Below are 13,291 nucleotides of genomic sequence, written 5' to 3' on the forward strand. Positions count from 1 at the left end.
GAGCTAATTTGGAGGATGCAACACTTCAATACAGTCAATGTAAGCATCAAATACGGACTTCTGCATATGACTGGGTCCAAATTTCTGCATGTGATTTATTTTAAACTGTTTTCCTAATCTAATGCAAAATCAGCTTGGGAGATACCCCTCTACATACTTACAAAATATCCAGCAATAGTGCCGGCTGTCCCACAAAGGGAAAATGTGTACACGGTAATGTACACATCCTATATTACACAGGTATGAATTCAGCTGTAAAAAAAGCCTGTTCTAGGACTGCAGCTTTATTTCCACATTTGCCATTATGAAACTTTTTGCTTCCTTCAGTAGGAAGCATCCAAAACACCTAACAATTCAGAAGTTATTAACATTACAAATTCAGGGAAAAAAAAGCTGTGGAAATTTAATAGGGTATATTCAAGAATGCTGGCCTATTAGGTACAGAACATGTATTTTTTAATATTACTTAACTGCAATTGCATTCTCTGGGGTTATCAAAAAACACACATCTGAAAAATTTACCTGGGAGAACAGAATTAATCATGGAAAATACTGCAAAATCTTTACGATATTTGTTTAGTTAACCAGCACGTTATCCATTGCCTCCCTCCAGTACAGTTAGCCACCACAAACTTTTGTCATTTGGGGATCTAGTCAAAAGATCAAAGTTATGAAATTGAAGTTCAAAGTATTAATAAGTGTTGATTAGTAAGTCTTAGTAAGTGTTGATTTTCTTATTCATAAAACTGTGTCACACTATGATCTATCCATAAGGGTCTGTTTGAAACTGTGTGTTTTGCACAGCTCACGACATGTTCCCTCTTTGGCACTGAGGCCTTTTCACAGTGAGGAATACCCTGCACCAGGCACTCCACAATGTACAGTAATAAACTTTTAACTGTGCTGGTAACTGGCCTTGCCTGCCCTGCCTGCTTAGGCAAAACACTGAGAAACAAAGAGAATTAACTTGCCAAGGCTCACACAACCATTTGGTCACAGGGCTCACAATGTTCTCCCAGAGCTGCTTTGTTTCTGGGTCACATTGTCCCTTTCTCTCAGAGATTATCTTCCCCAAGGAAGGCGCATTATGAAGGAAATAGGTGCACAGAACACAAGCGCTGTGAGCACTTTAAAGCCTGCCAGTATGAGGCAAACAGTTGGGATCCTCTGCAGGCATTAATTTTCTTCTCTAATGAAAAAAGTTTATTTCAACTTCTGCCTGTGTCCTTCTCTCTAAATTTAATGAGAAACAGCCTCTTTTCAGCTGTTTTCCAAGTCTCTTTGATCTTATGATTATGTACATTGCTGGTTGCTTGCCATTATATAGAGCCTGAATAATGTATATGGATGCTAGATAGCTCTGCATACACTGTGTACCCAGGAATAATGAAAAGCTACTTTTCTGTAACAGGAATCTTAGGACTGCTTCAAAAATCTTGGGAAGGAGAGGAGGAATATATAAATTACTGTTCCACAGTAATATATAAATTACTGTGGAACAGTAATTCCATGCTTGTTCCATGTCTGCATCGTCCTAAATCACATGGGGGTGCATAGGGCAGAACCAAGAAGACAAGAAATAAGGTGAAAAAGAACTGCAAATGGATCTTACCAAAGACATACCTGGCTCACTTCCTCCTCAGTAGCTCACAGGAAGAATGCTGAGGGAGGATGGAGGACCTCACCACTCACAGGCCTGAACCATCCTCCCACCCAGGGAGCTCACCACTGCACTTCAGTCTAAAACATTTTCAACCTTAAGGAACAAAACCACCTTTACAAAAGCCAACCTTCCAGATGCCTTTGTCTTTTAGGAAATTCTGTCCATTTTGGCTTTGCCATATTCATTTGCTTGCTCACTTTTTCTGCTGTACCACACACCTCTGCAGACAGGGGATGCACCATATGCACTCTCACTGAATACACCTATAGACCAGGATATGTGGCAAAACAGTAAGAAATATTCACTTTATTCAAACCAGTGGATCCACCTTACCTTCAATTCAGACTTGCATTTCCTTTTTCCTCCTCTATATCAAGCCCATGGTACATAACCCTCCCTTTCCAACGTGGTTCCAAGGCATGTCAGGGAAAGGTGCTGTACAACAGAGTGATAGCTAACCCCTTTATTACCACTGTAACAACTGATCTAGTTAAATTAAAACTCTGATAACACTTCCCTTTCTAATAACTTCAAAATTTTGATTCTTCTCCTCCCTATCAATATTACTGTGAATACTTTGGAGAGTTACATGTGGGTTGACTCAGACAATGTTGACATTCCAGACTTACAGAAGTGAAAATAAGAACAGCTACTTTTCTTAGAGAAAGGGAAAAAAAAAAAAAGAAAAAAAGAGAGAAAAAAAGAGATCTGCAGCTGAACACAGGTCTAAAAAATGAAACAATTCTGAAATTCTTTCAGCTTTAATAATCTTTATTCCACTACGTTCCCTTTTATGTTGTGCAGTTAACAAATAAACTTGGACAGAAAAAAATCAAAACATTAAATATTAATTTTCAAAATAGCAATTACTCCACTATCATGAGAGCTAGGTTAAAAAATTTATATGATAATATAAAGGGAAAAAATATTATGCACCAAAAATCAAATGGAAAATTAGCTTTTATGGTAGGGTTTTTATGATCTCTTTCTTTGGTATAAAAGCATCGAGCACTATATCACAAATTTTTACATTCTAAGCTTGGCTCTATCTACTTTTACATCCATAATATGCCAGGCCTCTAAAGGATGCTTATTTATGACACTTTCATTAGGAGGGTACAAATTTAGATACACTAGAAATTTAAGATTTTGGATATGCACAATTTCACAAACAAGCAGTGCTATTCAGGACCTTGAAATGAAAGCAGTACATAAAAATAGATCTGCAACAAGAGACAGGCAAAACAGGCTACTTCTGCAAATGATGTGCTGTGACTTCTCACTGCACACATGCACACATTTAAAAAGGTAGAAAAAAACATACTTTCTGGCCTGTTTCAACCAGTTACCGAAAGAATTTATTATTTATACTTCTGAAGTCTAAAGGACAGCATCATCATTATCCTAAAACATCTCTCAGCCACATACTTTGCATTCTTTTCTACAATGTGGAAAATAGTATCCTGGGAACAGTTGTTTCAGGACTATTATGCAGAGGAAAGGCAAGCTGAGAGCTTGCACTAAGGCCTGGCCAGAGGTAGTGATCTGCACTACGGAAAGCTCCTCTGCAACGTCTGACAAGTCACTTCTTGTCTTCTGGCCTCCACTTCTCCTCTGACCTGCACCCCTAATTTTACCTGGCTATCTGAAAGTCTCAGGGATGCATAAAAGGCTGTACAGACTAAAGACTAGAGTATGCAGATGCTAATGCAATTAAAGATTAAGTACATACTAAAGTGAAAGAGATACGTAGACAACTCTGGTGTTTCTCAAAGACTACAAAGCTTTAAAAGTAAGCAGGAAAACATAATGCAGACAGGGAAGCAGCCACTTGCCGTAGAAAGGGGCTAAGTCCCTACACAAACAGCATGCAGCCAGCTCTTGACGTGCAAAACCAGCATCATGTCATTTCCAGACTGGGGAATTACACTGATCTCAACAGCTTTCTTTAAACCCACAGTGGTATCCAGCCAAACACCTATCATCGTCAGCAAGAAGGGGACATAGGTTCCTGAGCCTAGCAAGGCTGCTGAAAATACAGAAAACTGATCTTATTTCCTGAGGCTATCAGTGTTAAAATGTCAGCTGTAAAGAACCATTTACACACCAACGTGGTTGCATAATTTAATTATATAAAGATTCTGATATCATTAACTGTTAATTAAATCATGCAGACAAGTGAATTTTGCTTGCAGGCAAACTATCTTTCCCCAAATTATAATTAAGTAAAATATTATCAAATAAAAGCTGCAGAAACAAGACAATCTGTGTTCACTGCTGCTGTGTTTTCCTACAGTCATAAAGGTGACACTTACTAATCCCAGCATAATAATTGGCAGTATGGTGATACAGAAATAAATCACCTGTTGCAAAGGCAAATTCATTGGGTTGGAGTAAAGCCACAAACTATGGGATCCATTCAAGACACAAACATCTTAAAAAACAGGAAAGCAAAACTTTATTTTCTAAACCTGAGTTAAAGGGACTACAAAGAAATCATCCAGGTCTTCAACATTTTTCACAGTGGAATACACAGAGATCGAATTCGCAGCAGAAGTCAAATGTAGCTTCAGAAGAAAGCTGTCACTGTAGGGCCTCCCCAAAAATCTGGAATAGTTTGCATTAAATGCACATTTCATAAAATATGCAAGGACACAACCCACGTGCACTCATTCTTTACATGACGGAGGTCAACAAAACTCAATGGGAAATGGAAGGAATATGAACATAATGAAGAATGATGAAGGGGAGGAAGGTTTTCCAGGGTAGTATTGAAAGTAATCTACCATTGCACAAATTTGACTATCCCTCGAGAAAAAATATTTTGAAGATTGAGACTCCCTCTCTAAAAATCCCTAAAGAGTTTATGTAAAGCAAAAAAAAAAAAAAAAGTACAAAAAATTCTGTGGAAAGAATGAACCTTTTTATGAGCAAATCCGATGTTTAATAATGTAAAGAGAACATACAGCTATATTGGATATCCCTTAGTATGTATCAAAAACCATACAAGCTAAAAAAAATCATCAGCTAGAATTTAATGAGACAATTCAAGCACCGAAGTCTATAGTACAGTCAAACCCAGCATCCGTTTGAGCTTTTCATAAGCCAGAAGACCTTGGCACCTAACAGTCATTCAGTATCTTTGTCCTTACTTACTTTGGTTTTAGGGTACTACATAGTCCAACTGATCCAGGGTCAGATTTCACTCAGATAAACACAGTGATGTAATCACTAATAATCACTGCCTGCAATGGCAGAGAGCCCCATGCCTATGTTAAGCACAGCCTTCAACTACGCAACTTCAACCACTCAAAATACACGGCCAGGCCTGGCCCTTTGAAGACACTTTGACATTTAACTCAAGGAAATCAGTGGAAGGAACTCAAGGATCTCCAAAGGGTGTGAGACAAACTGATTTCCCCAAGGTCAGACATCAAAGTTTACTTTATAAACTCTGCCTAATCTCTGGGGATTTTCCATCTTCTCTGTGAGACCACTGGTGCAAACCAGGCTTCTCAAGGCTAATATAAAGACTGAGAAGTTCTCATGAGCATGACAAACATGGAAGCAAAACTGCTTCAGTTCAGAGGGTCTCCCATATTACCTCACTAAATAATTCAGCACTGTACCCATTTGAGTGAATGGGGTGATGTGGATTAGTCAGTTTTATAAATAATACACTTTAGTAGCAGGCAACCCAGCTTCTAACAGAACAAAGAAATCATGGCAACACTTTAATGCTTTTACTATGTCCTATTTAAGTGCAACGAACCTGATGCAAAATCTAGCCTAATCAGCTTCCCTTATGCAATTTCCATTAACTGCATCTGAGGAAAAAAAGCTGTTTTTGCAAGACTTTATTACAGCAAGAGCTAACTCTGAGCTCTTCAGTGACCTTCAAAAAAAGCTTCTCATCTACCTCTTAATGAAAACTTTACCAAACTTTACAAACATTTAGATGGCATTTATAAAAACCATTAAAAATAAAGTCAAACTGATCTGTGCTGCACAGTCTTGACAATAAGAAATATAGATGCTGAACGGATTGGCCAACTGTAGACAAAGAGAAGCTTTCAATGCACCCTCAAAATGGAAAGAGATCAAGTGGCACTGCCAGCTGTTCACTGTTAATTAATGAGGCTGAAGAAAGAATATGTTTGCAAATGACAAAGGCAGCCAGAAGAAACTCAAAATAATCGACATTGTTGGAAAATTGGCTGAAGAAAAACCTCTGTGAAATTCAGTGAGAGAATAATCCAAGGCTGGAGACTTATACAGAGACAATCAACTGTGCAAACAAAGGATGAAGACAGTCTAGGAGCAGTCCCAGAAGAAGGAAAAGCTGAGTACAAGGCAACAACGTTTTCAATACTACAGCAAAACCACAAAGCATTGACAGACTAACAAGCTGAAAAACACCTGCAATCACCCTGCTTTGCACAGATAAGGTCTCAGCTGAGCTTATTAAACCAGGATAAGGTATTCTCTTTCAGCAATACAAGAACCAAGCAAACACAGTCAGCAGCAGCAACTGTGATGATCTGAGATCTAGAAATTTAAAAAAAAAAAAAAAAAATCTACCTAATAAAAATTATTAAGTCTAGAAAAGAACACCTGATTTCTAAAGGTCCCTTCTATGTCTCTTCATCTTCCTTAAAATGAAATGCTCACAATATGTATTTGGCATGTTTTTAATGGCTAGAATTCATAGTCAGGAAGGAATAGAGAGGAAATAAGCAGATTGGGTGGAGGGTGCAGCACACAGCAAACAGACCTAATCACGGAAATTAAGAATGATCCTGATTCTAGGAGACTATCACTTGACAATAACATTTCCCTGTTTAAAAGTGGGAATGTTTTCATATTAACTGCTTTCATAACTGCTGTGGTAGCCACAGCATACAGACCCAGATAAGATCTTCTAGCCCCCAACTTTCAAACTGTTTCATGAAACAAACACAGTTAACATTATTAATTAAGAATTAACATGTCTTTTGCTTTAAAATACATCATTCTTCAGAATAAAACTGTGCATCCATGCTTATCTCATTGAAGTTTCTTTTTTCCTCAGGTACATCCTGAAAGTTTGTAATTTTTGAGGTGAAGAAAATAGAATTGTGGAATAAATATAGCAGCTTCCTCTCCTGTCTTTTAATAGAAAAAGAAAGCATCCATCATCACTCACAGATTTAAGGACACGTCAGCTGTATGCTGACATGTACACCTGGGTAGTTTTCTTTTCTGTCTGTCATACTTAACCACCCAAATAAAGCCTTCATCTCACTTCAAAAATTAGTTGAGCATCCAAGCATTAGGACTGTATGTATGTAGTGAGGAAAATGATTGAGCAGATATGTAAAATAAACTGTTCATCTACAACAAACAATGTTTCAGCTGGAGGTAAACTGTGCAATGATTGATAAATCTTGTCTGTATTTCTGCCTCTGAAAATGTCAAAGTCAACCCTTGGGATTGCTTCATACAATAAAAATGAAAATTGTATTTATATTTGAAAAGTAACCCTAGTTTTGATGTGGCGACATAAAAAGTTTATTACTTGCATTTCATCATACTTTAAATGCAGAGATACTGCAATCTAGTAGGAATGCACTCCTTACACTGGGCAAAAGATTTTTTTTGGCTGTTTATCAAAAGTCACACCGTATAACTCCAATGCATCTTTTTTCATTTCAGATGTCTAGCATTCCAAAGTGACACAAGATACAGCTGATCAATTTCAGATAATATTCCTAGACATTCTGATTTGGAATATCTTAAAGGTTATATTTTGAACATCTTAGAATGTGTCCAGATTTCAAAATACACATGACTTCTAGGATGACTGGGCTCAGCACTAAAGATTATTTTGCAGTAGTTTGTGAATTGCTATAATAACATTACCTTCAGTTAACTTAATAATTGTATTTGCAGATGGGTGAAAAATCAAATTTGTATAGACACATTTTTTCCAACTTGTTCACTGTTCTCTTTGCCATAGTAAAAAATGTCCCTACTTTAATCCAGACAAATGAAGCATGATTTTTGATAACAGCATGTTACAAGTGTGAGATAATACAGAGAAAACATTTCATTACATACTGATATGCCAAATAAAAAGTGAATTCAAATTGAAAGACTCGTCTTTAATTTTCATTGTAATAGCTATATTTGGAAATCTGTGTTTTGGTTCATTTTGTCTTTATAGTCTGCAAAATACCCTAATTAATGCAATGAAACAATCATATTTAGCTAGAAGGATTCCGCTGAGACACGGCAGCAGACTTAGAACAGGCACATTTCGGAAACTGTCTAGGCTTTGCTTTGACAAACCAAATAATAAAAATTCAGCAGAACACAATTGTCAATCTCAGCTATTTTATCTTTTTCTCTCGCACTGTTCTCAAAAAAGCATCACTGAAAAATCTCCCTTGAAAATATCACACACTAAAGCATATCCATTTGGAAATTACTGCTTTTGTGCACAGTAAGGAGTATCTTCATGGAATAAACTATTTTCACTTCTTTATTTTAACATGCCTTTTTATTAAAAGATTGACCCCTTACACACTTAATTTCTAGTCATTGCTTTCAGCATTTCAGAATACTGTTGTCAACAACCAAAATTGAACTCCATGCTCTTAATTTCTGCCTTTGTGCCTTTAACTCTTTTCTCCAATTCCAACACAACTGCTATGCATTTGATCAGCAAAAAGAGCATGCACATCCCTGTGTTCAGTGGCTTTTATATTATCAATTTGGCCACAGGGGGTTACTTTTTTCATGCTGGAATAGTTAAAATGTTGGATGAGAATCTTTTTTCTCTCTCAGCATGGATAAAACCTAAACTAAATAAGGACCACAATATGCTAAAACTTCTGGAATCAGAAGAAGTATTAAAAATACTGGTATCTATATTAATTTCAAAGAGTTAGAAATGCACTGACATCTGTGAATTGGAATTTACAATACAAGAGTATACTGGCAACTACTGCTTACAGAAGAGAAAAAAGAAAAATGGAAGAAGCAGGACGGGATTATCGTCAAAATCAAACAGCACTTTTACATTTGCTTCTGTGAAAGGAACACTAATTTTACAGTTTATAAGAAAGGGTATAATCACTGAAAAAATATATTGACTTTTTAAATAAAGTAATAATAAGATTTTAAAGGAATGTAAATAATATTGTGCTGACAGTAACTGCAAGGTGATAATAGTGTTTTAATGGCTGTAAGTGCCATAATCACCAAACTATAAGCAGCCATGAACAGACATTCAGTTCAAGTCAGTAACATACACACAGCATGGATGGCAAGCTCCATGTATCAGAAGAACCAGCCCTTTAGACCTTCACCACAAAGCACAGAAGACAGAACAGAATACACAGAGAATACAGAAGCAATCAGCATCTTGACCTATGCTTATCACAGGAAACCTGTGACAGGAAATTCCTATCTGATATTAGGAGTCAGACAGCCAGTGGGCATGGAGTGAAGGGATATAAATTTGTAGTAGCCCAGTGAAGCCAAAGGAAAGCATTCACTCCTGGTAAGTCTGGCTATCAGCACAATCCTGAACTGGGCAAGTCATAGCTGCACCTCCTGGCCTTGAGAGGAAAGGTGATAGATACTTCAGCTGCTTCCCACATGCTCTCCAGATGTCTGACCAGGCATTGGAAGGAAAAACAAGACAAGGCAAGGCAAGGCAAGGCAAGGCAAACTTGATCTGGAGATGACCTAAATAGGAGGATTAACACTTTGGATATCAAATGCCATAAACAAAGAAAAACTTTGCAAATTTGAAGTTCTTTTAGAAACATGAGCAAATCAAAACACCCAGCACTTCTGATTCAGAGCAGTAGGCCAGGCTGCATTAGAAGCACATTTGCTACAGTATAGTGAAATTTTAAGAAACAGAGTCTGGCATAACTGGCAGAGTTGTAAGAGGGATCGACCTTAACTAATCATAAAAGGTACTACTGCTGAAGATGTTGAAAATAAAGGACAAGGAATCTGACTGGGCAACTCTAAAAAAAGCAAACTGCACAAGGAAGTGACAGGTCTAGAGAGCTGCTGAACGCTTGAAGCATGTGGAGCAACAGGCATGGAGATGAAATCATAATGTAAATAATCATAGCATGGCCTACAGTTCTGAAAGTAGACAGAAAAGAAATATTAAGTTTGGCAACTCAACTAGCTGATATGATGTGCTCTTTTGGTACAGCCCAGAGGCCAGGACCTACAAGTATCAACAGATTATAGGTTCAAAGTGATGGACTGGCTGATGAGCTATTGATAGCAACGAAAAAGGTAGCAGAAGGCAGGCCAAGCAAAGTTCAGGAGCTCCATTTTAGCTACAAATAGGTAGCTGGAATCCCACAAAGTCTTTGGATTTTTTTCAGGTGGGGTAAAGGCTGAGTTTGATCCAAAAAGGAAATAGGCCCAGCGTACGGACAGATCAATGCATTACCAGTAACAAGAGAGCAGTCCTACAATTAGATACACAGTATCAAAGTTCAAGAAACAGATCTTGTAGGATGCTCAAGATGAAACCAGCACTTGAAAAAGAGAAATCCTCCAAAGCAAGTGCTGAAACAGCCACTGGGGAAGGAAAATGAAGACAGATGTTCTCCACTTTTTAAAGACTTCAAGACAAAGATTTCTCTGGTTCTGAAGACTACTGTGATGGCAAACAGGTGGTTTAATTAGTTCAGAGGAGGGGGGGAAATCACTCAGGGTAGTCGCCCTGTAGTTCTGTTATTTAAATTCTATTATCCACATTTTACATTATTCTTAAAATATGGCATACTTTTAGAGTAAACATATTCAATACTGTAACTGAAAGCTATTAGGGTAAGAGAAGAGTCTAAAAAGGATTCTTCCTTTGTAACTAGACAGAGCCGAGGGATAGCTGAAGCTTTTAGTAAAAGTGAGATGTAGGAAGCATTAGGAAGCAAAAGAATGAACAAAATACCCCCAAACCTAACAAATGTTGAAACAGTTAAAAGATTCCACAATAATTCTTTGACTTCTCAACTGAAGGCTTGAGAACCCTTGCACAGGTAATGCCCATACAACAACAGTATTAGCCTATAATAAAGGGAGAAAAGCACATAACCCAAAATGTACCAAGAGCTTCCCGACTGAATCTTTCTAGTGGATTTTAAAAAACTGTCAACCCCCAAAACACAACAACAGAAACACCAAACAAACAAAATACCCCAAAAATATTTGAAATATAAGTGAGAGGAACAAAAAGTGTAACATTAAAACCCTTTGTCTCTTTTTGGAAGATTTTAGTTGTAGCACTAGAAGGCAGTTTTAATCCCCAATTTTTCCAGTGCAACTCAACCATGGGTATTTTTATCAGATTAAATAGTGTGTAAGAGGCATTTACAAGAATACATGTTGGCCACAGAATTACAGTTGTAAGACAGGGTTGGCAAAAGCAAAAAACTCTTCATTAATATTTAAAAGGAAAAAACCTCATCTCTCATCCACATAACTGCTCTTTTTTAAAATTTATAAATAATAATAATGAACAAGACATTTTATTTATGAATAATAAGAGTCAGGACAGCTGAACAGTTCATGTTACTGCAGAAACTTAGTTGAAGTAGAACACATGAAAAATTAATTCTCCCTAAACTTATCTCACTTAATACATCCATTTATGTATTACATTAAAGAAGCATGCACACATATCAGAGCTTATGTTCATATCATGTCTCAGCTTCAGAAAGAGTCAAGGCAAAGAAAATACTCAGAGGCGATCCAACTGAGTTCGACTGCTGCTCTGACCACATATTTTCAAAAATAAACATACTTTGTAGGAATCAGAGAATAATTAAGTGTCCAGATGCCCATTTAATTCTTACCCTCTAGCAAGCTTGATCACTCCCATGCCATGTGTTACATGGGCATGTTTCCACAGAGCTCAAGGCTAGGACCAACAACTCCCTCTAAGACAGACTGCTCAGCAGAGGGCAACTACACTGTCATTGCCACTTATATTTAAATCTGAACTTGTGATCTTCAGGCAAAAAAGCTTTATATCCTAGTCATCGATGTATTATAATTATTTAATTGTTCTTTAAACATAGGAACACTAATGTAAATGGCAAAGCCTGTTAAAAACAACTGTGGAGAAAGGGGTCTGTAAAGTCACTGCCACGAAATGTGATGTACCTGGTGTACCTTTCAGTTTTTCTGTTCCTCTGCTGATGATATTCCTGTGATATCTACTGCTCTCAGCAATACAGATGATGTATGCATCCTGTCTTTTTCACTTGAAGTAATTAAAGAGCAAAAAATTCCTCATACTTTACTAATTATCACAAAGTACAATCCTACCCATTACAGTGTGGGGTTTATTTTAACCACTGTACGGCTTTATTACTGGCAATTTAATTATTTGCCAGCAGTTTCATTCCTAAAGGGTGACAAATGTATATGATATTCTAAACTTCTATTTTGCAATTAGTTTTAATGAGGCAGTGTTCCTAATTATAAATCATTTTATAAAATTTTATAAAATTGTAAAATGTTAAGCCCCCAGAATGAGCAAATGTGACATTTGTACCCCTACCTGTATGTTACTGTCCTTTATATTACCACAGTACATGTTAGAGTACTATGATAGGACATCATGTCTTTATTTTATTCTTTTCTATTACACTCATCTAGAGTATAACACCATTTAGCTACCTACCACTTTTGCTTTGCTTTTACTACAGTAGCTTGCAAATTCAAAACACATTTCTGGATAACCTGTGCCAGTGCCTGGTCACCCTCAGAGTGAAAGAATTTTTCCTGATTTTCAGGAGAAACTTCTTGTGTTTTGGTTGGTGCCCTCCTGATCTTGTCACTGGGAAGCACCAAACAGGGCCTGGCTCCATCCCCTTTCGTACCTACCCTGAGGTATTTATGAAAAACTGGTAAGTTAGTTACCCCTGAGCCTTCTCTTCTCCAGGCTGAACAGTGCCAGCTCTCCCAGCCTTCCTCCATAAGGGAGATGCTCTGGCTCCATAGTAGTCTCAGTGGCCTTTCACTGGACACCCTCCAGTATGCCCATCTCTCTCCTGTACTGGGGAGCCCAGGACTGGACCTGCACTCCAAGTGCAGCCTCACCAGCCTTAGGAGAAGGATTACCACCTTAAAACTGCTGGCAGTGCTTTGGCTAATGCAGCCAAGAGTGACATTAGCTTTTTTTTGCTGCAAGAGCACATTGCTAGCTCACATTCAGCCTGGAGCTCACCAGGTCCTTTTCTCACAAGGTGCTTTCCAGCTGGGCAGCCTCCACATACCAGTGTGTGCCTCTCAACATGCAAAACTTTCTACTTCCCCTTGGTGAACTATATCCCTACTCCAAGAAAGCATGAATGAAGAACATGGAGTCTATTATTTTGTTTTGAATTCCTACATAACCACGTACTGAAATTTAATAAGTTACTTTCAACACAAAAATTTAACAGCAGCTTTTCAGCTAAATGGGACTGAAGAACAAACAGTTTGATTTAATACCATGCTTAATTAACTTCCTTTTTTCTCCTTAATGGAACAGTCAAAAATGATCCATTGCTTAGTAATACAAGATCATACACATCTCTATACAGATATAGAGAAAAATTA

The 13,291-nt window shown here is 37.5% G+C and overlaps 1 protein-coding gene across 5 annotated transcripts in view; it reads right to left on the reverse strand.

Moving 5' to 3' along the window:
* The window catches only part of MYRIP (myosin VIIA and Rab interacting protein), a 211,077-nt gene that overhangs the window by 149,362 nt on the left and 48,424 nt on the right, over nt 1–13,291 (reverse strand). The gene's annotated exons all lie outside the window — the stretch shown is intronic.

This window comes from Prinia subflava, chromosome 1, assembly GCF_021018805.1.
Source record: "Prinia subflava isolate CZ2003 ecotype Zambia chromosome 1, Cam_Psub_1.2, whole genome shotgun sequence".
NCBI classification, from domain to species: Eukaryota; Metazoa; Chordata; class Aves; order Passeriformes; family Cisticolidae; genus Prinia; species Prinia subflava.